The sequence below is a fragment of the Macrobrachium nipponense genome, chromosome 37, assembly GCF_015104395.2.
Source record: "Macrobrachium nipponense isolate FS-2020 chromosome 37, ASM1510439v2, whole genome shotgun sequence".
NCBI lineage: Eukaryota > Metazoa > Arthropoda > Malacostraca > Decapoda > Palaemonidae > Macrobrachium > Macrobrachium nipponense.
In genome coordinates, this window is record NC_061097.1 from 46,356,076 (window position 1) to 46,383,575 (window position 27,500).

At 36.3% G+C, this 27,500-nt stretch overlaps 1 protein-coding gene across 2 annotated transcripts in view; it reads right to left on the minus strand.

The window, feature by feature from the left end:
• The window catches only part of LOC135209239 (insulin-like growth factor-binding protein complex acid labile subunit), a 440,028-nt gene that overhangs the window by 42,211 nt on the left and 370,317 nt on the right, over nt 1-27,500 (minus strand). For both annotated transcript variants that reach the window (XM_064241931.1, XM_064241930.1), the window contains one exon: nt 14,382-14,417. The gene's annotated coding sequence lies outside the window, so the exon portion shown is untranslated. The remainder of the gene's footprint in view (nt 1-14,381; nt 14,418-27,500) is intronic.

Sequence of the window (27,500 nt, forward strand, 5' to 3'; positions counted from 1 at the left end):
CGCTATACGTATATATAACCCGCATAAGAGAATAGAGAATTCATTACCCAACCGAGCAACCTGGCTAACTTTGCACTTCCTGGATAATGAATTCGCCTGAAAATGGCTGTTAGAATTACACGTGAATTTTCACGGAAATTTTCGGATTCTTGACTTCCGAGACAAGCTCCGAGCTTCCAGAATTCGTTCCAGGTCTTGGAACCATAATTCCACGGGATTTCGAATTGATATCCACGAGTTTAAATTTCTCGAATGACTTGGGAAATAATTTCATGGAATTCTGAATTAGTCTCCGACTTGGGAACTGATTTCGTGGATTATTGAATTAGTTTCCGACTTGGGAACTAATTCCAGATTCCTGAATTAGTCTCCGACTCAAAAATTAATTTGGTGGATTCCTGAATTTGTCTCCGTCTTGGAAACTAATTTCAGATTCCTGAATTCCTCTCCAACTTGGAAAATAATTCCAAGGATTCCTGAATTAGCCTCCGACTTGGAAGCTAATTTCGTGGATTCCTGAATTAGTATCCGATTTGGAAACTAATTTGGTGGATTCCTGAATTAGTTTCCGATTTGGAAACTAATTTCAGATTCCTGAACTCCTCTCCAACTTGGAAAATAATTCCAATGATTCCTGAATTAGTCTCCTCTTGGAAACTAATTCCAGATTCCTAAATTCCTCTCCAACTTGGAAAATAATTCCAAGGATTCCTGAATTAGTCTCTGTCTTGGAAACTAATTTCAAATTCCTGAATTCCTCCCCAACTTGGAAAATAATTCCAAGGATTCCTGAATTAGTCTCCGACTTGGAAACTAATTTGGTGGATTCCTGAATTAGTTTCCGATTTGGGAACTAATTCCAAATTCATGAATTCCTCTCCAACTTGGAAAATAATTCCAATGATTCCTGAATTAGTCTCCGACTCGAAAACTAACTCCAGTGAACCCTGAATTAGTCTCTCAGTTTAGGCATCTGTCCTTAAGTTCGAGAATGAATCCTGTGTTAAATATATTGTTTTTATCTTTTCCTTCCAACTTCAGAATCCTTGTATTCTCGTTTTCTTTAGCTTGTTTATTTTTATTTTAGTACAAAAAAGTACTTGCCTTTTTTCATAATCCTTGGTTTTTAAGCATCTTTTCATAGTCCTTGGTTTCCAACTCTCTTGGAAAATAAAAAGATCTCAAACGTAACTTTAAATAAGTTTAATAATTATTAATACTGTATATACTTTGTGTGCTGGCATTTGAGACCATTTTAAAGTATTTAGCTCTTCCTGATAGTTAACGAAGTTAACGAGTAAGGGTTAAGAATTCTTACCAAGCAGTATCTGCCTAACCCTCCAAGGAAGCAGTTCTCCTGACTGAAGGGAAATTGGATAAACTCGACCTTCGTTAGAAACTTGCCAACTGAAGTGTGATCATTACTAATGAACTCTTTATACTTGAAGGACGTTTATGGCTATGAAATAATGAAGTGCTAAGTACCACCAGTTTCACCAAAGTGCAGTGTAGAGACGAGGGCAATGATTCTCCAGGGTGTGTGTTTTCGAGGAACCTTTTAATGGATTGTGTAGCAGCATGGAAAGAGAGGCCAGGACTAGATTCCATTTCCCTCCATAGTCTTTGGCATCCACTAAATACTGCTGGATTACTTCCGAGGCATTCAACTTCGTGGATTTATATCAAGCAAGCAGGCGCTTGATAACTTTGAGGTAGGTCTCGGTAAATGTTGGCACACTTTACGAGATTTAAAACTTATTGAATGAATAATTTTAGCGCTGAGTCATTAATCCCGTAAAAAAATAGAACTTGTAACCAGTAAGAATTTACTCTTGTTAATATTTGCTTTGCCATTTATCATACCTTTTGAGATCTTTTTATAGAAACTTTTTCTGAACTTTAAGTCACTTGCATAGGCAATTTCCCATACAATTTTCTGATAGACTTATCATATCTTTTATAGGCTATGTGCAGTGGCATCGTGGTAATGGTATTGCTAGATGCATCTTATAAACTTTTCACTGGTTATAAGCGATTCGGAGTGTGGAGGTTAGGTAACTAGTGCCAGAGTTACCTAGATATCGGGGCAGCATAAAGTGTCGTTAATATTAATCTTTATTCTGCATAATATTATGCTTTAAATGTCCTTTATGTTCAATAATAAATTCAATGTTCACTTTGATGTTTGTTTACTCATCATTTTTTATAACCTTCATATAATTTTTTCCGAATATGGCGACCGTGACAGGTCTATAATGATAAACTTTTATCTTGCTTAGTGGATATTAGGAACCCTAGTGAGCCCTCCTCGGTTTCCCATTTGAATCACTCTCTTAGTTCCGCAAGAAGTTTGCTTAAGTCTCCTATAGCTCCCCTGCCTAAATACACTAGTTCTGATGACGAGGACCTTGCTAGATTTTTTGAAGAATTTGAAGACACTTTAAGTAAATTTGAATACCCTGAATATGATAAAACTCTTGTTTATTAAAGCAGCAGATCTCAGGCAGGGCCTTAGTTTTAGTAGAGTCTTTAGAAGCAGATAAGCAGGGATATTCACATGCAAAGCAATTACTACTGAAAGCTCTAGCTTCAGATGACACACAGAAATTTAATGTTTTAAGGCAGTTATCCCATTTGAAACTTTCTTCCAACACTGATCCTTATGAATTTATCTCTAAGGTTAGGTTAATTATGGAAAGAATACGCAAATTGAAAATGACTGTGGACTGTATACTTCAGTTTTTTATATGGGAAGGATTGAATGATTCATTTAAGAATCATTTGATTCAAATTACTAACAGCTCCAAGCCAACGTTAAATGAAATTTTAGACAAGTTTTTTGAAGCTAGTGAGCGTTATTGTAGCCAGTCTAAGAAAACTAAAGAAGTCACTAAATCTTCCCCCAAAGCATCTAATGCTAGTGACCATGGAGCTACCAGCTTAGCTGTAGATGTAAAGTATGAAAGAAATAAGACCTTTAAGCCTTTTAGTATTTGTACTAAAGTAGATGGTAAACTAAACCAGCTGATCACCCTATCCACAAGTGTGCCAAATTTGATCTTGCAGAAGCCAAGATAGATAAAATAAGAAAATTGAAAGGATGAAAACCTAAAATGTTCTACCTAAATCATCACAGTAAAATTTTGTAGGTATAGGTTCAATAATAATGTAAGTATTGCTCAGAGTGGCATTTCAGCTTTCTGTGTATTCGGTCTGTTGATGACAAGCAAGTCTCAAATAAGATGGAAAATACCCAGATAGCCAATCTTCTACAGATAAGGGTAAAGATAAAGCAAAATCAAAGCCTAAGGAAAATAAGGAGATAATCTGGGCTCAATGGTTAACATTGTGGAAGCTTTCCAGAGTGATTCTGACATGCAGACTGATTTTCCCACTTTTACTTCTACCTTGGATAATGGTTTAAAGTTAAGATGTTTAAAAGACAGTGGCTGTCAGTGTAACTTTATTTTGACCGATATTGCAGACAGTTATAATTTACCCACATTAAGGGAAAATATTTCTCTAACAGTAAATGGCATTAACACTACTCAGAACTATACTACTAAGCTAATTGAAGTAAGTTTACAGATAGGAGATAGGTTTAGAAAAATTGAAGCATTGTGTATACCCTCTATTAATGTAAAGTTAAAACTTCCTAAATTAGGTAAAGTAGTATGTGGTTTCAAAGAAAGAGGTTATTTGTTGGCAGATGAAAGCTTGTCAGATGATTCTTGTGATATCCAGAATATTCAGTTAATTCTTGGCACTCGCTCAGCATACTGTCTTCCTCAGCAGGAACACTTGTTTGGATCAAACTTAGAATCTCTATATTCTGAAACTCCTGCTGGAGTATTGTTACATGGTAATGTGGAACAAATGTTGAAAGATTTATCATTTTTACCTTATGTTGGAAGTTGCTTTCAAGGATTGGTTCAACTTTCAGATCATAACTTAGTTGGTAGCATTTTCGGGACTGGTAATACTTGCCTTGTTTCGGATTGTGCTTTTGAAGATACTGTGGATCCCGTTAACATTAATGTATTTGATGATAAGGGGGATATAATTGAATCTCAGCTTATCAAGGCAGCTAACCAAATTTTAGAAGAAAGTAGTCATAGATTTGTAAAGTCTGAACCTGATTATTCTGATTCTGGGAGTTCTGAAATAAATAAGAAGTTGGTTAAGTTTTCCCTTGAAAATATGAAGAGAGATAAAGAAGGTAGAATTGTTGTTCCTTTACTTTGGAATTCTCAGGTGTCTCATTTATTAGGTTCCAATCAGGGATTGGCAATTTCAATTTTAAAGTCTAACTTGAAAAAATTGCAAAATAACAGGGATAAGCTATTGATAATGGATAAAGTTTTTAAAGAACAAGAAAGTATGGGGATCATAGAGCGCATTAATAATCTTCCCGAATTTCTCAGAGCACCCTAACCATCGCTTTTTGCCTCATATGGGTATCTTTAAGATGGATCGCGAAACCACAAAGTGCAGGATAGTGTATTTGTCTAATCTTTGTCAGCAAGATTCTAGTAAACCTTCCATTAGTCACAATCAGGCTATATATTCAGGACCAAATCTAAACCAGAAACTTTCCTCTGCTATATTACATTTGAGATTTGGACAGAAGTTATTATGTTTTGATATATGTAAAGCATTCAATAATCTTGCCTTAAATGACACAGATAGCAATAGGCTATTATGTCTATGGTTCAGAAATGTAGAGAAGGAAGACTTTACAGTTGTGGGATACAGAAATATAAGATTAAGTTTCGGCTTAAGATGCAGCCCTGCATTACTGTTACTTGCTCTGTATAAGATTTTAATTTTGGAAGTAGACGGTGATGATAGTAAACTTTTACAATTAAAAAGGATGATATATCAACTGTGTTACATGGATAACTGTGCAGTTGCTTATGATAGTTCTGAAGATCTTCTCTGGGCATATCAACAACTAGAAAAGCATTTTGAACCTTACAGTTTTACTGCAGCAGTACATCAGTAATGATTCTGCATTGCAAGACACATAGATAGTGAGCTTAGTACAGAAACCAATGAAAAGGTAAAAACTACTTGGGTTGTCATGGGATAGGAAGCAAGACAGTTTATCTACTAAACCTATTAGTCTTAACATACAAGCTCGGACAAAACGGGAAGTATTGCAGTCTATTGCCTCCCAGTATGATCTCTTTAACTTTAATGGCCCTATTCTCAATCGTTCAAGGCTATTTTTGCATCAGTTACAGTGCGACAAAGATCTGGGCTGGGACAAGGAATTAGATGCTGATGTTAGGAGGCAATGGCGGAATATTGCCAAACAAGCTAATGCTGCTTCTGTTACAGAGATACCACGAGTCTTTGGGAGTAGAGAAGATACTTACCTGCTATTGGCATTTTCAGACAGTAGTAAGCAGATGTTTGGTGTAGTCATTTACATACAAAATATTTCCACAGGAAAGGTTAGTTTTGTCTTTGCAAAAAATAGGATAGTAAACAAGCAAATGGAATCTAAAAGCATGCCATCTCTGGAACTTCAAGGAATAACTTTGGCCGTAGAAGAAATTGTATGTCTGTATGAAGAGTTATCTGGAATTTCATGTATGATGCCAATCTAAATAAGCGAGTTGATAATCTACTCGGATAGCTTCGTTGCCCTTTCCTGGGTACATGGGTTTTCTGCCAAGCTTGATAAAATGCAGAAGTGTTCAGTATTTGTTCAAAATAGGTTACACACAATAAATGAACTGTGTAATAAACACCCAATTCATTTTTCTTTTGTGTCAGGTTGTGAAAATCCAGCCGATTGCATCACTCGCAGCTTATCTTTCAAGCAGCTTCAGAAAACTAACTACTTTTCAGGTCCCAAATTTCTGCTTAATGAGACAGAAGGTCAGCTGAACAGGGAATCTATCTTGGATTTTGTAATACCTGCCCTTCCAGTAAAGCAAGATTCTCCTATTGGTGTTGTCCAGTCTTATCATGGTACTATAACTACAAAGATTGATGAGCATACCGATGCTTTATCAAGATGTTCTAGCTACCATAAAGTTGTTTCTGTTTTCCGTAGAGTACTTATCTTTGTTAATAACTTGAAAATGAAACTAAACTAAAGGATCCTGTAAGTTTGGACATATTAGCTGTTTTGATATTAATCATAACTTCTTTGCAGAGGCTACAAAGATGGTAATAAGAAGAGATCAGCAGAAGCACTTCCCTGAAATTTTTGAATATTTTGAATCCAGAAACCGGTTGCTCAAAGATATCCCCAAGTTAGTCGGACAGCTCAATGTTTATGTGGATCAGGAAGGCCTGTTAAGGGTACATAGCAAAATGCAGAAACTAAAGATGACAGAAGGATGCGATTTCCATTGCTAATTTCTAAGGATAGTTTACTAACTAAATATATTGTATTAGATTATCATGAACGTTTTTTACATGCTGGATGCTATAGGCTACTGGCTGAAGTACGTAAGATATTTTGGATACCTAGATTTTTTTCAGTAGTTAAAAGGATAATCCGCACATGTGTCATATGCCGTAGGTTCAATGAGAGGACAGTTAATCTTAATCAAAACTGTTATAGAGATTTCAGGATTAATCCCCCAGAGATTCCTTTCCGCTATATTTTTGTAGATTACATGGGACCCTTCTTTGTACGTTCCAGTGGGAAGAAAGTAAAAGCATGGATAATATGTTTTACATGTACATGGAGTAGAGCTATAAATCTGAAGGTGTGCATGGACTTGAGTGTTAAGGAGTATCTTAGAGCCTTCCAGCTTCATACGTTTGAGTTTGGACTACCAAATTTGTGCATTTCCGATCAGGGATCTCAGTTAGTAGCAGGAGCAACGTAATTCTAGATTATTTAAAAGACCCAGAAGTTAAACTCTATCTAGAAGAGAATGACATAAAGAACCTTCAGTTTGAACAGTTTTTCAAAGGGAACTCTGCTCTTGGTTCAATGGTTGAAAGTTGTGTGAAACTTACTAAGAGATGCTTATTTGGAGCCATAAGAAATAATGTTTTAGACATAAGGGATTTTGAGTTTTTAATATGCCAGACTGTCCATTTATTGAATAGAAGGCCAATAGCTTTCAAAGAGGCATTAAGAGATACAGATATAAACAAACACATATATTATATCTATAATTTCTGAAGACGATCTTGTTCCTTTTATATCACATCTAACTTTAACCAAAAGATAAAAAAAAAAATTAAAAGGTAGAGATAAATATTACAGGCAATCGATCATTATCTTGACGCATGTTCAGAGACACCTAAGTTTTCAATATCTGTCCCTCTCCCACCTCATTTTTTTCACTGATATCAATGAAAACAAGAAACAATATCAAATCTTCCAATAAGGAAAAAAAGATGAACCATCAAACGAGAAATAATTTCCTAAATTTGAAATTGGAAGATTACGAAAGAAACAAAAATAAAAGGTGTCCATTCAATGCTGATGATCGATATATCCCAGCCCTCCACCACACACCTCCTGCTTGTGGTGGTGTTGGTAGTTGTGTTTGTGGTGATTGTTTGTTTTTTTGTTGGGGTTTGTGTTGGTGTTAGTGTTGCAGTTTGTGTTGGCGTTTGCGTTTGTGGTAGTGTTGGTGTTGGGGTTTGTGTTGGTGTTTGTGGTAGAGTTGGTGTTTGTGATGATTGTGTTAGTGTTGGTGCTTGTGGTGGCGTTGTTGTTGGTGTTTGTGGTGATTGTCTGTGTTGGTGTTGGGGTTTGTGTTCGTGTTAGTGCTGGTGTTTGTGGAAGTGTTGGTGTTGGCGTTTTGTATAGGTACTCGTGCTGGTGATGCATGTTGGTGAGGCAGCCGTTTGCGCTGGCGTTTGTGCTGGTGAGGCAGCCGTTTGTGTTGGCGTTTGTGAGGCAGGCGGCATCGAAGGAAGTGTTGAAAGGAGAATATTATAATAAATTCCTCCACCGGTTCGGAGTAATTATCGGAAGCGGTGGAGTTTCGCCTTTTATGGCATCTTAGAGAGAGAGAGAGAGAGAGAGAGAGAGAGAGAGAGAGAGAGAGAGAGAGATTTGCATACGCAACTTATTTTTCTTAACAGGCTCATGAACGCTATACGTATATATAACCCGCATAAGAGAATAGAGAATTCATTACCCAACCGAGCAACCTGGCTAACTTTGCACTTCCTGGATAATGAATTCGCCTGAAAATGGCTGTTAGAATTACACGTGAATTTTCACGGAAATTTTCGGATTCTTGACTTCCGAGACAAGCTCCGAGCTTCCAGAATTCGTTCCAGGTCTTGGAACCATAATTCCACGGGATTTCGAATTGATATCCACGAGTTTAAATTTCTCGAATGACTTGGGAAATAATTTCATGGAATTCTGAATTAGTCTCCGACTTGGGAACTGATTTCGTGGATTATTGAATTAGTTTCCGACTTGGGAACTAATTCCAGATTCCTGAATTCCTCTCCAACTTGGAAAATAATTCCAAGGATTCCTGAATTAGCCTCCGACTTGGAAGCTAATTTCGTGGATTCCTGAATTAGTATCCGATTTGGAAACTAATTTGGTGGATTCCTGAATTAGTTTCCGATTTGGAAACTAATTTCAGATTCCTGAATTCCTCTCCAACTTGGAAAATAATTCCAAGGATTCCTGAATTAGCCTCCGACTTGGAAACTAATTTCGTGGATTCCTGAATTAGTATCCGATTTGGAAACTAATTTGGTGGATTCCTGAATTAGTTTCCGATTTGGAAACTAATTTCAGATTCCTGAACTCCTCTCCAACTTGGAAAATAATTCCAATGATTCCTGAATTAGTCTCCTCTTGGAAACTAATTCCAGATTCCTAAATTCCTCTCCAACTTGGAAAATAATTCCAAGGATTCCTGAATTAGTCTCTGTCTTGGAAACTAATTTCAAATTCCTGAATTCCCCTCACAACTTGGTAAAATAAGTTCCAAGGATTCTTGAATTAGTCTCCGACTTGGAAACTAATTTGGTGGATTCCTGAATTAGTTTCCGATTTGGGAACTAATTCCAAATTCATGAATTCCTCTCCAACTTGGAAAATAATTCCAATGATTCCTGAATTAGTCTCCGACTCGAAAACTAACTCCAGTGAACCCTGAATTAGTCTCTCAGTTTAGGCATCTGTCCTTAAGTTCGAGAATGAATCCCACCGAATTGAAATTAGCGTCTTATGGGCATTTGAATGAGTATCAGGCCTTGGAAACTAATTCCGAAGTAAATAATAAGGAAACACTTGGAAACTAATTTCATGTATCTCTCAGCTCTTCAAAATTAGTGCGCGGATTGGAGCCTAACTGGAAGGATTTCAATTTGACCCTTGAGATATTCAATGACTCTGACCTGTCTGAAACTAATTCGATGAACTTCTGGCCCAAAATCTCTAAGACTCAGAAGTAATTGCAATACTCAGGTTGCAAAGTACACAAAATCGTTTGCTCGTTATTTTATAACGTTATATTTTATCACACACACACACACACACACACATATATATATATATAATATATATATATATATACATGTATATATGTGTATATATATATATATATATATAATATATGTATGAAACTAATTCAATGAACTCAGGCCTAAAATCTCCAAGACTCAGAACTAGTTGCAATGCTCAGGTTGCAAACTACTCAAAATCGTTTGCTTGTCATTCTGTAACGTTATATTTTACCAAGAAAAAAAAAAATATATATATATATATATATAGAGAGAGAGAGAGAGAGAGAGAGAGAGTTCAATCTCCTCACCCCCCCCCCCTCTTACACAAACTAATAAAATATTCAAACGCAAAAATGAGCGAAAAAGGGTTCCCAATAGGCCCACCAACCACACGCTCATAAATAACAAAATAATGAATAAATAACTAAATAAATAAATAAATGCAATCTCTCTGTAATCAATGAAGTCATCGACATCAGACAAGGATTAATATACCAAATTCGGGAGCCCCCCCCCCCCCCCCCCCCCCCCCCCCCCCCCCCCCCCCCCCCCCCCCCCCCCCCCCCCCCCCCCCCCCCCCCCCCCACCCCCCCCGGGCGCTAGACAGCTTACTACATAGAAGATATTCCTTCGTTTATTATAGTTCGCCCCCTCGCCGCCAGAGGGCTTCGATGAACGACTTTCCCCTCAATTGCCGGAACAACAAAGATTTCGGTGTTGTGATCAGCTCGCTAAATGCGCCGCGGACTGTTACACATTCACGGTTTGTGGCCCTCAATGGCTGATGTTTTGGCTCCCCTCTCTCTCTCTCTCTCTCTCTCTCTCTGTATATGTACGAGTATCTCTCTCTCTCTCTCTCTCTCTCTCTCTCTCTCTCTCGCTATATATATATATATATATATATATATATATATATATATATATATATATATATATATATATATATATATATATCAGTACGAGTACCTATCTCTCTCTCTCTCTCTCTCTCTCTCTCTCTCTATATATATATATATATATATATATTATATAGATATATATTATATATATATATATGTGTGTGTGTGTGTGTGTGTGTGTACGAGTATATCTGTCTCTCTCTCTGTGTGCGAGTATCTCTCTCTCTCTCTCTCTCAAAAGGATATTGCACAAATAGAGAGTGTACAAAGGTCCTTTACAGCTACAATAGAAGAAGTTAAGGACCTTGACTACTGGGAAAGACTACAATCCTTAAAATTATATAGTCTAGAAAGGAGAAGAGAACGCTACATGATAATTCAGGCATGGAAACAGATGGAAGGAATAGCAGAAAACATCATGGAACTTAAAACATCAGAAAGAGCAAGCAGAGGTAGATTAATAGTGCCCAAAACTATACCAGGAAAAATAAGGAAAGCACACAGGACATTAATCCAATACGCACCAGCATCGATAATGCAGCGTCTATTCAATGCGTTGCCAACTCATCTGATGTGTTTAAGAATAAGCTCGACAAATATCTAAACTGCATCCCAGGCAACCCGGACAAGATGTAAGGTCTGTAAGGTCTGTAAGGTCTCTCTCTCTCTCTGTATATACGAGTATATGGGTCTATGTGGTAAGTGTATATGCACCATTATGTGGTTGTGTATAAACTAACAATGCAAGGCACTAACCATGTGTTCTTCCTTTGTCTACCCCTATTTCTCTACAGATTTTGACTCGACAACAATGGCCAATCAAGCAAAGATGACAAATAAACAAACTGGAAATAAAAACCAGTATCAGTCATACCTGAATCTACTATGAATATTCATAAAAGATAGATAAAAATATGACACAAAACGACCAATACGTGAACTATATTGGGTCAGCAGTTGGCTACATAAGCTTTTTTATCCGTAAACAATATTTCAGATCACAATATGCACTGGTAAACATATAATAATTAACTCGACTGCAGATACTAACATGAATACCAAATCACCACAGCAACTATTATCTGTTCTACACGAGAGGCTGGTATTCTAACTGACTTTCTATCGATCTCTCTATGTCTAAGAATAGAAATACCTGGCTTAAACTCTTACCAAAGAATGGGTGAAATGTTACATTGTCTATAAAAAAATGTTAGCCGAGGTTATCTCAAAAATTCAATTTGACCTACGTATATACCAAGAGGAGGTCTTTCAAGAATTGAAAACATATTATCTACTATAGTACCCATCAATAATGAATATATTTTCACAGTAACCTCCGTGACGAAAGGGTTGTCATACAAATAAACTGCAGTAAGTCACGTACATGTAATTAATTTTCATAACTCTGAAACCTTGTTTAAAGTATATCAAGGTTAACATGCATCAATCATCATCATAATAAAACAAGTCGCGTAAAGTAAGTCATTTCAATTCTATTTCTTTGACTGAAATATTCCCATAAATACGTGTTAATAAAAGGTAATAGTATATATATTTCAAACGTCAACCTCGACATGAACATAAAGAAACAAAATCACTCCTCAAGACATGACCCAAGTTTAAAAATCCAGTCGACAAGCAACTGGTCACATCTCGCTCCGTCTTTCAAGGCCAGTCAATATTTGCAAAAAAAAAAAAAAAAAAAAAAAAAAAAAAAAAAAAAAAGATGAGAGAGAGAGAGAGAGAGAGAGAGAGAGAGAGAGAGAGAGAGGAGGAGGAGGAGGATAGTCCATTCTTTTAATCAGATAATCCTCCCTAACAGACATCCTAAATACCCAGATGAGAGATGAATACGTCGATCGACCGTGCTTGCTTTCCCCCAAAAAGGCAGAAACACAAATAACATGAGATTTGGTTACAAAGATACGAGACATACAATCCTCTCATTACTTCGGGTTGGATTCCCATATTTAGACAAATGGCTCTTGACCATCCGTCTGTGCATTAGGCAGAGGGAGGGGAGGGGGTCGTGTTGTATGTGGGAGGGGAGGAGGAGGAGGAGGAGGAGGAGGAGGAAGAGGGAGGAAAAAGAAAGGGGGTGGGTGATTGAGGGTCTAGGAGAGAAAAATTCAAGGATGACTGGTCATGTATGGGATGGGGAATAGGAAGGGGAAAATGAAGAAGAGGAAGATGAAGAGAAAAAGGAAGTGGGTGGAGAAAGAAGGTAAGGAAGAGAAACTAGAGAGACGAGAGGAAGAAAAATGGAAAATAAAATCTGAAAAAGGAAAAAAAAAAAAAGAAAGAGACAGGAAGGAGAGAAGGAAATGTAAAGGAAAATAAAAATGTGTGAGAAGATGGAAGTGATGAAAGAGTAATCAGAAAAACTGGATAGAGTAACAGAAAAAGGGGGGTATGAACATGAAAGGAGAGAGAGAGAGAGAGAGAGAGAGAGACTGTCACTATCCCCTTCAGCTGTTATTGTTCTCCCTCCTGATTGATGGGTTTGTGCTTGATGGCAGCAGGGGGAGGGGGAGGAGGAGGAGGGGGAAGGAGGAGGAGGAGGAGGAGAGGAGGAGGAGGAGGAGGAGACGCCTCACTTCACAGATGAATACCATTAGCACTACCCGAAGGGTCTTGAGGAAATTTATCACAGAGAGAGAGAGAGAGAGAGAGAGAGAGAAGAGAGAGAGAGAGAGAAACTTCGACATAAGGAAAGCCACTAAACGATCCAGTGAGCATTACGAAGTCTGCTCTCTCTCTCTCTCTCTCTCTCTCTCTCTCTCTCTCTCACTATAAATCATCACAACACGATTAAGAAGGAATCATCATCATCATCACATTATCTGATTATGACGATGATAATATCGGCTTGATATGGTGAGGTCAGTCTTCAATGCATAGCAAGGACTAAGATTGTATCTATGTATAAGCCACTCCCAGGATGTACCAGAAAGGAGAGAGAGAGAGAGAGAGAGAGAGAGAGAGACACACATGAACAAATATATATATATTAATATATATTTATATATATATATATATATTTATATATATATATATATATATATGTATAGTGTGTGTGTGTGTGTTTCATTTTGCGGAAAATCTCCAGATACTTACGAGTTGAAAATAATCGCCTACAAAAGCATTATTAAAAAAACTAACAAATAAATAATAAATGCTCACAATGAAAAAAAACAACAACAAAAAACCAAAATATAGTATATACAAAAAATTATAAAATACAGTATTTAAAAATACATAAAATATAGTATATAAAACAAAAAAACAAATAGAATAAGGCCTATAAAATAAAATACACATACAATAAAGTATATAAAGTAGACAGAACTCCAACACGTCTTGGTAACTTTCAACAAACAATAAAAAAAAAATGGTAGATTCAGTCGCCAGTACAATTGCGAAGTACAAAAAAAAAAGAAAGAAAGGAAAACAAAAAAAAACTGAGCAGAAAGCCAGACACGTTTTTTAAAATAGTTTGTTCGGTGGCATTTCTCAGATTAAAAATAAACTTTCTCTCTGTTTTTTGTTTTTTTTTTTTTTTTCAATTTTTTTAATCTATTTTTTGGTTCCTGCGCTCGTCGATAGTAAAGGAAGCAACGCCTATTAAAATCATTCTCCTTTTTTTGGGGGGAGGGGAGGCCTGGGGGGTTAAATTTTAATTAATTTTTTTGGGGGGGTGCAAAATTGGTTCAATTTGTTAATGAAAGCTTTATTGTAGAGTTCATGTTTTGCGTTAATTTTTTAAAATATATTTCAACAAATGTGGTGTTATGCGACAATTAATTTTAAATGTTATATATGCACTAACATACATGTATGCATGCATACAAACACACACACACATATATACATATATATATATATATATATATATATATATATATATATATATATATATATATTACACACACACACATTAGATGTATGATACACATATCCATACATGCATAAGCTTTCGTATTCACCAAAATAATAATAGTAATAGCTATATTTACTAACCTTATTTTGACCTCATTTTCAGACGGATTCCTTCATCTGCAACGAAAGAAATATCATTATTAACATAAACAACGTCATTATCAAGCATTACATAATGATTTACTTTGTTACGCATTATGCTTAAGATACTATAATGATACCTACACAAACACATATATACATAAATGCATGTATGTTTGTATATATTTATATGAATGTATGTAGGTGATTATTATATATATATAATATTATATATATATTAGATATATATATCTGTATTTAAATGCACCACACACCCACAACACCACCACAACACACACACACATATATAGATTAATATATATATATATAATTTAGATATTATATATTATATAGATTTATATATATATATGTGTGTGTGTGCGTGTGTGTGTGTGTGTGTGTGTGTATGAGAGAGAGAGAGAGAGAGAGAGAGAGAGAGAGAGAGAGAGAGAGAGAGAGAGAGAGAGAGAATTGTTTTCAAATTTATTATTATAAAAATTATTATAATAAATATGACACAACACTAAAGTCACCTCTACCCAGAGAGAGAGAGAGAGAGAGAGAGAGAGAGAGAGAGAGAGAGAGAGAGATTGATCCAAGACAGAAGAGTGACTCCAAGCGCACGATAGACGGTCTTCAAAAAGCCATCAAAAGCCGCAATAACAATAATGAATAACAACCACAACATCATCGAAACAACACGAATCATAAGGACCACGACACGCCAAACAACAATTTGGGAAACCAAGTACGGAGCCGCTTTTGTACTCGAAAGAGATCGGCGTCGTCGGCTCCTTTGCAAGATTCGGATCTGAAATTGATTAGGTCTTCGGGGAGAGGAGAAAGAAGAAGGAGGGGAGGAGGAGGAAGAAGAGAGGAAAAAAGGAGGGGAGTTGAAAGGAGAAGAAGAAGGAGGAGGAGGAGAAGAAGAAAGAGAAGAAAAAGGAGGAGGAAGAGGAGGAGGAGGAGGAGAAGACGAAGGAGAAGGAGACGGAGGAGAAGAAGAAGAATGAGGAGGAGGAGGAGGAGGAGAAATCTCCCACATTAGATGGATTCCCCCCCTCCTCTCTCTCTCTCTCCCTCTCTCTCTTACACAAACACATATATTGAAAATATTTTCTCTCTCTCTCTCTTTCTCTCTCTCTCTCTCTCTCTCTCTTACACAAACACATATATTGAAAATATTTTCTCTCTCTCTCTCTCTCTCTTATACAAAACATATATTGAAAATATTTTCTCTCTCTCTCTCTCTCTCTCTCACGCCATGCGGACGTAGAGCGGCAATTATCACCGTTTATTCAAAGCCGAAGAGATTATAAAGCTGGCCGTTGCGTGCGCCTCGCAACAACGGCAAGAAGAACAACAAGAGAGCAACAACACCGCAGGGGAAGAAGAACAACAAGAGAGCAACAACACCGCAGGGGAAGAAGAACAACAAGAGAGCAACAACACCGCAGGGGGAAGAACAACAACAAGAGAGCAACAACACCGTAGGGGAAGAAGAACAACAAGAGAGCAACAACACCGTAGGGGAAGAAGAACAAGAGAGCAACAACACCGCAGGGGAAGAAGAACAACAAGAGAGCAACAACACCGCAGGGGAAGAAGAACAACAAGAGAGCAACAACACCGCAGGGGAAGAAGAACAACAAGAGAGCAACAACACCGCAGGGGAAGAAAAACAACAAGAGAACAGCCATAGTAAGGAAAAGAAAAACATGATAGCAACAATAGCAAGGACACAGCAACAGAGCAACAACACCGAATGGGGAAAACAACATACGGTATCGTATAAAAAATAGGGGGGTGGGGGGGGGGGGGGGTCGCGCCTGATTTATGAAAAATATTCGTATTTTTTTTTTATCAATAATCGTATTCATAACGACAATAAAATTAGTCTTTATGGTTTAGAACTAACAAATATACATTGATAATAATAATAACAATAATAATATTCATAATAAATCTTGCATTTACGCTAATAATACTCCTTTTTATAACAACAATAAAAATAGCCAAAATCATTCTGAATTTCCAAATAACAATAATATACTGCATTTTTTGCTCATAATATTCGTATTCATAACATTAAAATTTACCGTTACTTTTCCAAATAATAATAATAATAATAATAATAATAATAATAATAATAAACAAATTCGTTAATATTAAAAAATTCGAAACGTCAAAATTAAAATCTACTACCTCTCATGAGCAAAAATAAATAAACAAATAAATACACCCTAGAGCTCTATTATTCGGAATACTGAGTTTCATTCATAAAAACCCTGCAGACTTTGAATATGGCAATGTAATTGTGAAAGGTACGAGTATTTAAAATTTAGTAAAATCAAATCCTACTTACTAGGCGAGTTCTATAGGTGTACAGATGCCCCAGCATTGAAAATTCAGTAAAATCAAAACATATCAACGAGGTGCGTTCAACAGGTGTACAGATGCCCCTAGCATTAAAAATTAAGCAAAACAAACACATATCAAAGAGACGCGTTCAATAGGTGTACAGATGCCCATAGCAAGAAAAATTCAGTAAAACCAAAAACGTATCATCGAGGCGTGTTCAATAAGTGTACAGATGACCCTAGCATTAAAAATTAAGCAAAACAAAAACCTATCAAAGAGGCGCGTTCAATAGGTGTACAGATGCCCCTAGCTTGAAAAATTCAGTAAAAAAAATAAATACATAAAAAACTGTAAATCGATATCACGCAACGGGGGGGGATTAGATTTTCACTTGTCTACCAGGTAGGTACGTCTAATATCAACTACCATTCAAGACAGGTACTTTTTCAAAGCTTGCCTTTGTACCTGGTACGTCCACAATGAACTGATATCTGTTTTCATTTCATTAATTTTTTCCCCACAGGGGAAAAGTTGCCAAATGAATTTGGGGTTCACACAATGGAGAACCAGCGCTAATGAATGTAAAATCTTGTAGGTGTTTCTATTCGACATTCAAAGTTACGCATGCAAGATATTTGCGAGACACGCTATGCGCATGCGCAGTACTGCCGCGCGCATACGTGATACGCTCAAAAGGAAAAAGGATATTTAACAGAGAAATTTTATGTAGGCGGAAGAAATTGGTGTATGAATGCGTATTAACAAAAAATGGCGTAATTTAGAGTTAACGTAATGTATATTCTGTATATTATTTTATATATTGTGAAGGAGTTACTTATAATTTATGTTTTTATATCGTTGTCCAATTTATCAAAAATTCATCGCAGTTAGAAATTAAAAATTAAAAAATTTTACCCTGAGCTACGTAGTAGTGGGTTGAGGGGAAGTTGTGTATAGAGAGAGAGAGAGAGAGAGAGAGAGAGGAGAGAGAGAGAGAGGAGAGAGAGTGTCTAACCTGAAAAATTATTTTCAAAAACAAAAAATTAAGAATTATTTCGAGCGAATAAATATATATGCTTCAGTGCTAATCAGTGACACCCACTCGACAATGCATAAAAAAATATCCCCCAAGAAATAAATTAAAATATATTCCCTTCATTTTAAGACGTAGCCTTGGCATTTATTATCCTTTGTGCGAGGTCCTCGTGCGAAAAGGCGCCTCTCCTGGCGTCCTTCTGATCCTTTTAGGTCAAGAGGTCAAGAGGTCAAGAGGTCAAGAATTTAATGAGTAAATAAAAATATAAGGAGACGTCAGTCTATTACCACTAACGCCATCTATTGGTGAATAAGCGAAGTCAAGACTTCAAACCTTGCAGAGCTGCAGTTCTTCACAATTCATGGACTATGCGTCCGAGAGAGAGAGAGAGAGAGCGTTTTTAATACATTAAAAAGTATAGTACAACAGCATGGTCCCCTCGATCTTGAGAGAGAGAGAGAGAGAGAGAGAGAGAGAGAGAGAGAGAGAGAGAGCGAATAATTACTCACAGGCCAACAGTGACACACCACCTGACACACTCAATGAAATGAGAGAGAGAGAGAGAGAGAGAGAGCACCTCCTGACTTCTCCCTCATAATTAATAACATTCGCTGGCGGACACAACAAAGCTCTAACGAGGGTGTGGGTGGTTGTCTTCTTCTTCTTCTTCTTCTCTTCCTTGGAAGTAGGAGGGACGGTAGGAATCAGAGGAAAAGGAGGAGGAGGAGGATTAGGAAGTAAAAATGAGGAGAGTCTGCGGTTCATCTAAAAATGTCATTAGCTGTGTAATAATATTACTACCTAATATTTATGCTAAAACTTAATACTACTGCTAATTCTTATAGTAAAACTACTACATTTTCCTCGCTGTGTCAAACTTCTCAGTTCCAGGGGACCTTTATCCCTCACACCGCTGGACTGTGGACTGGAACTGGAACGGCCTCACTACTGAGGATGTCGTGCAACTGGAACTTCTTCAGAAGTTCAAGCGAAGATGTAATGCATTAATGGCCTAATACAATTTTCCTTCGTTTTCATAATTCACTTACATTTAAAAAAAAATTATTTATTTGCTAATTTATCTGTTTTTCTAATAATTAATCTCTTTCTGTGTTTCTCATTGCCTTCTGTTACATCTTTCGTATGAATACCATAATCTTTGTTCCTTATGAATAGGGTCCAGCTTTTAAATAATAATAATAATAATAATAATAATAATAATAATAATAATAATAATAATAATAATAATATAATAATAATAATAATAATAATTTAGGTTATTCTTCGCTTTTCAAAGCTATTTCGTATTTCACCGTACGCGTCATAATCATTTTTCACTGTACGTGACATAACTTTTTTTTAACTATCTAAACTTAATTAATTTCGCCATAACAGCTTGTCATATCACTGACTTATCATCTTTTTTAAAATCCTCATCATGTGTGGCTTAAATAAGTAACGTCAATTCCTCAGGATATCAGCGGTTTATCTTTCCGCGAAAATGCTAAATAAGGAATCATGTAATGCTTTATTTTATTTACTTATATAATGTAAGAGGACAATAAAATTATAAATTTCTAAACTACAAAATATTGCTTCATCTTCACCAACATAAGTCTGCATTAAAAAAAATATTTCTGGCTTAATCAATAGCAGCTAATTTTTGTTCGAGTAAAATGTCAATTCTTATAAAAAGAATTACTTTTTATATTAAAAAAACATCTCGTTTTTTTTCTGATATCTTCTAACACAGACTCACAGCAAAATGCAGACTAAAAATAATATCCGCTAAACTAGAATAAAAAAAAATTCATTTCCTGTTGCCCCAGAAATACAGATTCACTCTTTTCTTCGTCTATTAGAACCATACGAATTTCTTTAATAATCTCCTAAGCCTTAAATGTATTCACTAATATTATAAATACTACAAAACTCACAAAATAAATACTTTAAACCCCCACGTATCTTCACGCACCATACAAAACACTAATTAACATAAAAACATAAGCCCACGTTACTAAGATAAATACAATATGAATTAATAATAATAAAAAAAAAACTATCTGGCTCAATAATAATACCAGATCAGCTGATAATCAATGAAACCGACAACACGCCAGTCGGCAACATCGCCAAGACGTAACGCGAGATGCCAAGTGGTGCCATAAAGAGGAATTAAGAGAGGGGGGGGAAGAGGGGGGGATTAGGCTCTGTATAGTAAAGATCAGCGGATCCTTATTACCGTGGCGGATGAACCACGATGATTAGGGTGATTAGGAAATGGGCCGGGGGCAGACTTTCGTATTTTTATAGGATAATTAATTTAAGTGAGGTTCTTGTGGATTAGGAATGGGTAGTTAAGGAGATGTAGAATAAATAGTAATTAGTATATTCTCTCTCTCTCTCTCTCTCCGTCGTCCATACACTGTTAACATTGCAGATTAGTAGAATAAAGTGAAATTACTTTCTCTCTCTCTCTCTCTCTCTCTCTCTCTCTCTCTCTCTCTCTCACATGCACTATATATATATAATATACATTTATATATACATATATATATATATATATATATATCATATATATATATATAATATAAATATAAGTGTAAATTAATTGATTATGTCTGTTAAAAACTGGCGTCACAGCAGTATATATGATATATATATATATATATATAATATATATATATATATGTGTGTGTGTGTATAGTATATATATATATTATATTATATTATATATAATATTATATATATATATATTATATATAAAGATATATGCCACGAAGGAAAAATAAACGAAGCAGGATCTGCTTCGTTTGTTTTTCCTTCGTAGCATATATCTTTATTTATGGGTTTATCACGTTTCACGTTCCTAACTTTCGTGATTCGTTATACACACACACACACACACACACACACACACACACACATATATATATATATTATATATATATATATATATATAATTATTATACATATATTTATTATATAAATATATAAACGTATATATATAATGAATATATATATATGTAGTATATATATATATATATATATATATATATATATATATATATATATATAAGATATATATATATATATATATATATATATATATATATATATAGAGAGAGAGAGAGAGAAGAGAGAGAGAGAGAGAGAGAGAGAGAGAGCACCTTGTTATGTAAATGCCGCTGCATTATGTAAAACTCCCAACTCATTTAAATCGTTGTGTGGAGAAGAGGTTGAAGCGCTGCCTTGGCGGAGGAGGACGGAAGATGGGAATGATGATATTATCTGACGCCTCAGGACAATGGAGGAGGAGGAGGAGGAGGAGGAGTTGGGGTGGAGGAGTGGGGTGGGGGGAGGGGAGAGCGGGAGGAAGTTCCGCATCGCCAAATTAAATATCTTTCGCTTAACTTTTTTTCCCCCCTTATTATTTCATTTCATTTACTTTCATTTGATTCTTTTTATTTCTTTCATTTTTGGTGGTCTGGTCTGGTGTCTGGGCGTTCTTATCGTGGTGATGGGTGTGAATTGTTATTTCTGGTGGGTGTGTGTGTGTGTGTGTGTGACTGTGTGTGTGTGTGTGTGTGTGTGTGTGTGTGTGTGTATGTATGTATGTATGTATGTGTATATAGATATATATATATAGAGATATATATATATATATATATATATAATATATATATATATATATATATCATATCGTAGACAATAACATGCAAAAGCCTCTATCTACGATTATCAAGACAATACCATATACTACATAATCGCAAGCCTATACCTACAATTCTAAGTCGAAATTCTCATGACTTATCTGCAGGCTAATTTTGACAACAAAAGAATTACCTTACTGTTTTTCTTTTCTTTTTTTTTTTTACGTTCACTACTTCCCTTCGGTAGAGTTTAACCCAACCCAAAAATAAAACCCACTTGGGCAATGGTTACCTTAAGGTTAAGTATATAAAAAAAAAAAAAAAGTAAATAAAAAGAATAAAAAGTCCCCTTCTCCATTACAAAAGAATCTGAGAAATGGTTCTCCCTTCAACAGAAAGGAGAGAATAAATACGGAAACAAAAATGCTCTCCTACAAAACGAACAATAAAAAAAGGTTTGAAGATTTTTCTCTGTCCAAATTAAAAGATGAATTACATCCTCGAAGAAAGGGGGGGGGGGGGAGGGGATTTAAGATTTAAATGTAACTCTAAACATTGCTTTCCTCCGACAATAAAAAAAATAGATTAGATGAAGTTTGCGCTGGTATCCAGACTGGAACAAAATGTTCATGAAATGGCTGTCCTTCTCTTGATATGTCAAAAACATTTTTACATGAACCGTAATACAATCGTTATTCGTCATCGTAGAAGAATGGTTAAGAGTATATTCGGAATCCTCGTGAAAAGTTCTAATAGAATAATGCTTTCTTTTTTCTCTACGAATAATAATTAAGAATTTAGCATGGGCGGATATCCACATCAAATTGACATCTGGCTAAAAACCATCCACTATAAAAATCTATATAACTGATACGACTTTGGTTCAATTCAGTTCAGTAATTTTGCCCTCTATAGCAAACATACATACATAAATACATAACTAATCCGACCATCAGCAAGTCCTTACTTATACATAAAAACCATCCACTATAAAATCTACATATATGGTTCGACTTTGATTCAGTTTGGTCCTATAGTTTCGCCGTCTATAGCGAACATACATACATAATCCAACCGTCAACGAGTGCTTACATACAAGTAAAATTACTTTTAACGCAGCAAAACGACAATAAAATCATTTCCCCTACTTTTGCTACCTCAATTTTCCCCTACTTACAAAGTGTCACAGTCCCGCGTGTTAAATGCCAAAGCCTTTACTTTCTAAAAAGGAAAAGAGAAAGTAAAAATAGAAAAGGAAAAGAGAAAGTAAAAAAAAAAGTTAAACTCACGAGTCCCATCTGAGGGCTGTAAATTACAGCTTTCTACGTGACGCTCCTTAAGGAACGAGGCAGGGAAAAATAAAGCGGGAGGGGGAGGGGGGGGGGAGGTGGGAGGGGGGGGAGGGGGCGTGGAGGGGTGAAGGGCGGGGAAGGCGGGGGAAGGGGGAAAGGGAAAGGAGGAACAGGTTAGTCGGAAGAAAAGTACTACAAGGTAAAATTGGTGGAAGAAGAAGACGAAGAGAGAGAGAGAGAGAGAGAGAGAGAGAGAGAGAGAGAGAGAGAGAGAGAGAGAGTGTGTGTGTGTAGTGCTTTCAGGGCACTGCAAAAATATACTGAAGCAATTCGGAGAGAGAAATTTTTTTTTTTTTGAGAGAGAGAGAGAGAGAGAGAGAGAGAGAACCCCTGTACAAATGTGGTTCTTTCGGTGCGGTCCAAGATTGGATACTGGAACAATTCTGAGAAACAAACACTTGTTCGAGAGAGAGAGAGAGAGAGAGAGAGAGAGAGAGAGAGAGAGAGATTGAAATTCTACCTTACCCAGAAATGAGAAACCAAAAGCTATTGCTGAAGGAAAACACAAACAAACCCAGAAGGCAGTAGCAGCTCAGGAAGGAGAGAGAGAGAGAGAGAGAGAGAGAGAGAGAGAGAGAGAGAGAGAGAGAATGTCCTCAGAAATCAATTAATGCAACACCACCTGCTCTGCTTCTGCTGCTGCTGGTCCTGGTGCTGGTGCCGCTAGGGGCATCCTGCAAGGGGAGGGGCTACCCTCCCACCGAGTTTACACTTCCACCTTCTGTCTCAGTGATTCGATTAAGGAAAAGTTGTTGCAACCCTCCTTCCTTCCTTCCTTCCTTCCAGGGAGTTGTTTCAACTAATGTTACCTCAATGCTGCTGCTGCTCCTCTCTCTCTCTCTCTCTCTCTCTCTCTCTCTCGTTGATCTCAGTGAAACAAGGATGTTGTTTTGCGGTTTACATTATGTACATCCCCATGATCTTAAGACCGTGAATCGAAGAATCTCTCTCTCTCTCTCTCTCTCTCTCTCTCTCTCTCTCTCTCTCTCTCTCTCTCTCGAAATTTATTGCCCGAGACAAGCATCCTCTCGACATTTCTCCAATTTCTCTATTTATCTTTTTTTTTATAATCCTTCGAATTTCCCTCTTCTCGTCCCCTTTTCTTGGAAATTATATCCCATTGCCAGATGAAGAAAAAGCATGTGGAGAGAGAGAGAGAGAGAGAGAGAGAGAGAGAGAGAGAGAGAGAGAGAGAGAGAGAGAGAGAGAGAGAGCAGGAAATTTGGTGCGGATGAGGCACCTCAAGTTTGTCTCAAGGAGCGAATATAAAACCACAGTAATATCCTTCTTTGTATTTTGTGAGGTATTTGAGGAGGGGTTCCGAATCACCCCCCCCAGCCAGCCCACAGCCCCCTCCCCCACCCTTTTTTTCTCACTATACATCTCTCTCTCTATCTCTCTCTCTCTCTCTCTCTCTCTCTCTCTCTCTCTCTACCGTCTAAGCTCAACTTTAACTATAAAATGACCTATGACCACACAATTTTACTTTCACTTTCCATCAGGATAACTCTACAGGTAACACTAAGCAATAATAAATTATTTTAACACTACACAACAAAAAATTCATTCATCTTCCCTACAAAATGTATCTACCGTTGTAATATTAAACATAAATCACTAATAAATAACAATTCACAATATGTCTGTATCCTTCAAAATACAGAAATGATTACAAATGGGAGCTTTCGACCTCCTTTGTATTTTGGAAAATTCAGCTTTGCTTATATACGTAAGTGTGGTATTTTGAAACATACAGCTTTACTTATATACGCAATTGCGGTATTTTGAAACATACAACTTTGCTAATATACGTAATTGTTTGTATTTTCAAACACACACCTTTGCTAATAAAAGCAATTGTAGTACTTTGAAACATACAACTTTGCTAATATACGTAATAGCGCCTCAATAATTTTTTCCACAACATTTAGTCATAATATTTTATTTCAAAGATTTAATAAAAACTGGATAACTATTGAAGTAATGCTGGAGAATTGATAAACATACATCTCTTTATACCATACGTACACTAGCACGAAAAATGCTAAATTCGTGCAGATTCAAGCACGAGGGCATAGAAGATTCTGAGTACGCCTGTCTGAAACCTGCAACAATCCTTGGCAGCTCGGTACAAGCGGCAGTGGATCACAGACTTTCTTTCAGAGAAATACAAAAAATTGGCCATTTTACCCTTCGTCTGAAAAGTGACAGGATATTGCTGTTAAAGAGACGATGAGAGGATATATATATATATATATAGATATATATATATATATATATATATATATATATATATATATAGATATAATATATATATATATATATATATATATATATATATATATTTATATATAAAGTTCCAAATATCCTTAATATCCAGCGCGCTCTACCTCCGGCAATTAATACATTTTCATACTATGTCAAACCGGAGAGGAATTTTTCAGCTGACAACAATTTCCTCTCGTGGATTCGAACCAAGCGCACTAGAGGAGGAGGAGGAGGAGGAGAAATCAGGTCTTCAGTAACGTCTTTACCGACTCGGCCAGCGTGTATATGAATCACAGTGACGTGATAAAAATTCAATATATATATATACTATATTATATATATATATATATATATATATATATATATATATATATATATATATGCATATGTGTGTGTATTTAATATATATATGTGTGTGTTTGTTGTGTGTGTGACATAACAAGAGTAATTCCTCCCCTCTCAACGCCAGCAAGCAACCTCTTGAACAAGGACGGAAAAACACACACACCTAAGAGCACATACACAAAACACAGACACACACAGACGCACACCAACACACACACACACACACACGACCGCCGGAACTGCCAAGCTGTAAACGAGGCGCCCGAAATCAATTGGTCCCCCCGAAGTTTGGCGGGGAATCCCGGTGCAAATTGGCGTCTCTTCAGCTACAAATTGACCATTAGCAGAGGCAGACTCCTCCACACTGAAACTGAAACGGCCCACTGCTCTCAACTGTAACTGGACGATTAAATTCCCGCTGGACGAGAGACGCGCAGATCCTCATATACCAGGGATTAGTGTGACAAGAAATGCATTCCTTCTGGTATACAAGGGATTAATGTGACAATAAATGCATTGCTTCTGGTATACAAGGGATTAATTTGACATAAATGCATTGCTTCTAGTGTACAAGGGATTAATGTGACAAGAAATGCATTCCTTCTGGTATACAAGGGATTAATATGACAAGAAATTCAAAGCTTCTGGTATACAAGGGATAAAGGTGACGAAGGATGCATTATCACCTCTGGTATACAAGGGATTAATGTGACAAGAAATACATTACTTCTGGTACACCAAGGATTAATATGACAAGAGGTGCATTGCTTCTGGTATACAAGAGATTAATGTGACAATAAATGCATTGCTTCTGGTATACAAGGGATTAATGTGACAATAAATGCATTGCTTCTGGTATACAAGGATTATGTGACCAATAATGCATTGCTTCTGGTATACAAGGGATTAATGTGACAATAAATGCATTGCTTCTGGTATACAAGGGATTAATTTGACATAAATGCATTGCTTCTAGTGTACAAGGGATTAATGTGACAATAAATGCATTGCTTCTGGTATACAAAGGATTAAGATGACAAAGGATTCATTACCTCTGGTATACCAGGAATTAATGTGACAAGAGATGCATAGCTTTTGGTACACCAGGGATTAATGTGACGTATGCAGCGTGTGCTAAGGGTACGAAGGTATTACAGCTTAAGGTGTCACAAAGAATAATTAGAGGAATTGTAAACATGTTATAATTTGAGGTTAAATTCTTAGTATACTGAGGTAACCTCATTGAGGTACTTGGAATTAAGTTAATTGTTATTGATATCAAATAATACATTTATAAGTCTGCAGATTAATATTCTAACATTAAAATCGCATAATAATGACTAAAAATGATTGTGGCAAAAATACATTATTACTAAGCTGCATAATCCAATACCACCATAATCATCATCGCATAATGATAACAATGATAGTGACAATAATACTTCAGGAAAATTAATATATATCAGAATTGAAAACTGAAAAAAAAATGGCAGTTAAAAACATAAAACAAAATATAATAAGTCTACATTGTCATGTCTTTCTGACCCATGTCCTATAGTTTAGCCATTCGGAAAATGCGCCCAGGGAGAGAGAGAGAGAGAGAGAGAGAGAGAGAGAGAGAGAGAAAGAGAGAGTTTCCCGGTCCCAAACACTGGAGTTTTAAAACGTGGTTCATTCGTGCGTGAGTGGAGGGGACGGCAAGGGGGTGGGGGTTACAATGGAAGAGGTAAAGGGAGGGGGGTGGGTGGGACAGGTAGAATGAACTGTGGCCACACGGAATAATAAGGTCAATTCGTGTGGTTTCTACAAATAAATAAATAAATGAATAAATTAAATAAATAAATATGTATATATATATATATATATATATATATATATATATATATATATAATGTTAATGTTAAACTTCGGTTTGCAACACCTATTAGGGATGAGACTGCTAGCCTAACCTCGGAGCTCCCCAAAACAGGCGATTTACAACCACATACCCAATTCACTGGGTCTCTATTAGACGAGCACTTTATTCTTATTACAAAAAATATATTACTCTTTAACTACAATAATATAATGGCGTTATTTTTTTGAATAATTACTCAAATATATA